We start from the raw sequence: 4,287 nt of genomic DNA, 5'->3' as shown, positions 1-4,287 counted from the left end.
CCGGAGAGGAGAACAAGGCGAGCCCCACAGACCCAGAGCCAAGCTGCAGCAGAGAGGGTTGTTTTTTTATTTCTTATTTCTGTGCACCTCCACACCGGTAGCTGAAGAGCAGGATAAAACTCCTTTCATCTGCTTTTTTTTTTTTTTGCATTTTGCATACAGGGCGCGCATGTTATCTTATTTCAATCATAAAATTTATTGCAAACACACACACACACACACACACACACACACACACACACACCCTCAAAGGCCAGGTGACAGCAAAAACTGCAAGGTTTTTAGAGAGGACATTTAGAATAAAATCTATTATTTTATTATTAATGCAAACCTCCAAAATGTATTTTGTACAGTTAAGCTTTTACCTCTTATCTTCAGTACATTTTATTTTATTGCTATGGCTAGTGGTTGATGCAAAGAAGAGTTTCTTCTGAGCTGAGCTGATCGCCTCAAAGCCGTTTACAAAAAAGAAATAAAATTATCCATAAGGAATTGTTTTATATGCCACCCATCTGACTGGGTTGCCGAAGCCACTCTGGACAGCTTCCAACAAAAATATTAAAACACACAGTAAAACATCAACCATTAAAAGCTTCCCTGAGCAGGGCTGCCTTCAGATGTCTTCTAAAAGTCAAATAGTTGTTTATATGTGTTACATAGATGGGAGTGCGTTCTACAGGGCAGGAGCCACTACCAAGAAGGCCCTCTGGCTGGTTCCCTGTAGCTTCTTGTTTCACAGTAAGGGAACCACAATGGGGGTGGAGATGCTCTTGCAGGTATACAGGGCTGAGGCCGTTTAGGGCTTTAAAGGTCAACACCAACTCTTTGAATTGTGCTCTTAAACAATTTGAGGCTTTTGATAAGTTAACCAACAGATTAAAACTTTCTAAACTTCCGGACAGGCTTGCCTAAACAAAAATGTTTTTAGCAGGTGCAGAGAAAAAGTACATCAAAGGGGCCAGCCTGCTGTCAAGAGGCAGAGAGTTCCAAAGTGCAGATGCTGCCACACAAAGAGATCGAGTTCTTTCAAGTGCAGAACACGTATTATGTGGCACCTGTAAGAGTAATACCTTGAACTTGGCCCAGTAGCAAACCAGCCACCAGTGCAGGACTCTGAGCATAGGTTTTCTATGCTGACAAGGCCTCTCTCTCCTGTCAGCAATTGTGCTGCAGCATTCTGTGCAAACTGCAGTTTCCAGATCAAATGCAAGGGGAGCCCCACATAGAGCACATTGCAGTAATCCAGTATTGAAGTAGCCAAAGCATGAACTACTGTGGGAAGGGTCTCTTGGTACAGGAATGGCCGTTGCTGTTGAACAAGCAGCAGTTGGTAAAAGGCTTTTCTATGCACCACACATATGAAATGTTTTGGAATATTTCATTTGAATGGTGTTTCATTCTTTCAGGAACCACAGTATTCTTGTGAATGTAATATGTTTTAACTGTTCCTAATCCTGAATTTTAAATTGCTTTTTAAATAATTTTTATTAGTTTTCAATTACAATAATAGCCTCATTATAACAATGCCAAATTATAATACAATTCCTAATACAAATCATTCAAATACCAAATTATAAAATTTAGGTGCCCCCCCCCGCATGCTAGAATTGATGGTTTGATGATTTACTTTGTTCCTGCATTTCAAAATTGATTTCATTTACATTCCCATCATGATAGTAATCCCTTATACAACAGCTGCAATATTTATCACTTCTATTCATGTTAACACATTAAGTAATTTATAAGACTGCAAGTGAGGATCACATATAGCATCGTTTTTAAATTGAATTTTATTATTTTTATTATCATAAAAAGCCAGTTTAGGAGGATCCAATGCAGTGCATGCGCCCATTTTAGAAGACTCCGGATGGTCGAGGTCCAGCTTCTATGCTCCAAGGGAGGATAATTTTACATACGCAACGGCAGGAACCCTAACCGAGCAGTGGAATGGGTTCATAGGCGCCGACTCCATGGGGCTTGAGGGGGCCCGAGCCCCCTCAAAAATTCATTTGGGGGGGCTCAGCCCCCCCAATAATCTCGGGCGGCGGTGGGCGCGTCCGCGGCTTTTATAGGGCGCCCGGCGCGCACCAGCTCGATAACGGGCACCGGCGCGGCGGGGGGCGCCGGTCCGGGGGAGGGGGGCGGCCGGCCTGTCTCCTTGGCAACCCCATTGAGCAGCGCCGGCTCCCCCGGGAGGGCCATCCCCCCGCGCCGCCGATCGCCAACACCACCGACGCTGTGGCTGCCCGAGCCCGAGCCTGAGCCCGAGCCCGCCCCGGAGCCCGAGCCCGACCCGGAGCCCGAGCCTGAGCCCGAGCCTGAGCCCGAGCCCAAGCCCGTCAGTCAGGAAGGAAGGAGAAATGGGGAGGGAGACGAGGGAGGAAAATTGCGCGCAGGGTGAAGAAAGGAGAAGGGCAAACGAGACGAGCTTCCAACCCAAAAAAGGGCTGGAAGACTGGGAGGATGCAGGATCGGGAAAGAAAGCGACGCCTTCCCTGCCCGCGACGTCGCCCGCTTGTCATTGGCAGCGCAGCGGGCGCCCAGAGGGGCTGGGCACCGGCGCAGGGCCGCTCCTCAGCCGCGGAGGACAGCTGCGCGGCTAGCAAAGTGCGCCGCGTAGAGCGCGGCCCTTGTGTGGCCCGGTGGCCAGGCAAGCTCGGCCGGGGACCCCCATGCCAATCTAAGACGGGAGAAGAGGGCAGAGCAAAGGGGGTCCCTTCCCCAACCTCCGGCTCTGAGACTTCCCTGAGCCCCAGAAAAGCGAAAGGATTTTCTCTTCTTCTTTTTTTATAAATATTTTATTAAGTTTTCAAGTACAAAGTTAGAAACATACACCGAAGAAAAAAGTAAAAGAACAAGAAAAAGAAAAAAAGAAAAAGAAAAGAAAACCAACCATTCAACACATTTTTTATATAACTAACTGGACTTCCTCGCATCTCCCTTACCCTGCATTCTTTATAATAAAGATATCAGCAAATTATTACCTTGTTTCGTACCTTATTTTGTACTTTTCAAATACTATACCTCTAAATTTAACACACTTTTCATCAGTTACTTATATCTTAAATTAAACATAGTATTACCTTAGATTTTGACCTTTTCTTACTTAAAATATAATTTCCTGTTTCCCAAATCTAATTGCTGAAGCTATAGTTTCCGAATCGTGTAAATTTTTAACATTCATACAACTTATATTGTTTTTGTAAATAGTCCTTAAATTTTTTCCAGTCCTCTTCCGTTGTTTCTTCTCCCAAATCTCGGATTCTGCCAGTCATTTCAGCCAGTTCCATGTAGTCCATCAATTGCGTCTGCCACTCTTCCAGTGTGGGCAAATCTTGTGTCTTCCAATATTTTGCGATAAGTATTCTTGCTGCTGTAGTTGCATACATAAAGAAAGTTCTATCCTTCTTTAACACTTTCTGGCCAACAATGCCCAAGAGGAAGGCCTCTGGTTTCTTGGGAAAGGTATACTTAAATACCTTTTTTAACTCATTATAGATCATTTCCCAGAAGGCCTTCACTTTTGGACAAGTCCACCAGAGGTGAAAGAATGTCCCTTCAGCCTCCTTACATTTCCAACATTTATTATCAGACAGGTGATATATTTTTGCAAGCTTGACTGGGGTCATGTACCACCTATAAATCATTTTCATAATATTTTCCTTCAAGGCATTACATGCTGTGAATTTCATTCCGGTGGTCCATAACCTTTCCCAGTCCTCAAACATGATGTTATACCCAATATCCTGAGCCCATTTTATCATGGCTGATTTGACTGTCTCATCCTGAGTGATTTTCTCTTCAACCTGCCCTCCATCCTCTTGCAGAAAACTCTTTGCCTGCCCTGCCCGTATCTCGTTTTTGCTTTTTAATTCCACACACGCACCCTTCGGACTTCGTGGCAATCGGGCGCGCGGGTGCGTTTCCTAAGAAAGTGAGGACCCCCGCCTCCTCCCCACCTGCTCCCTCGCCAGCCAGCCAGCCGCGCGCCCTAGCCGGAGAGCCCCGGCCGTCCCCGTCGCGCAATCGGCTGGATCTCCCTTCAGCAGGCCGTGCTCACAACTCGGCCCAGGGACCCCCAGCAGCGGATCTCCGGCCCAGCTGAAGAATCCGGCAACAAGCCCCCTCCTCCCCAATCGCTCCGCCGAAATACGCTCCAAAACCCCCCAGATAGGCCGCCGGCCGCCAAGTCTAGTGGCGCCCTGAGCGAGGGTCTCTCCCCAACACCGCCACCTCGAACTGCGTTCTCCCGGCTACCCGAGCGAACCAGCGGCAGGACCCCGGTAT

The sequence above is a fragment of the Podarcis liolepis genome (assembly GCF_965112155.1).
Source record: "Podarcis liolepis genome assembly, chromosome: 14".
NCBI classification, from domain to species: domain Eukaryota; kingdom Metazoa; phylum Chordata; class Lepidosauria; order Squamata; family Lacertidae; genus Podarcis; species Podarcis liolepis.
Note: the sequence above shows the minus strand (reverse complement) of the source record.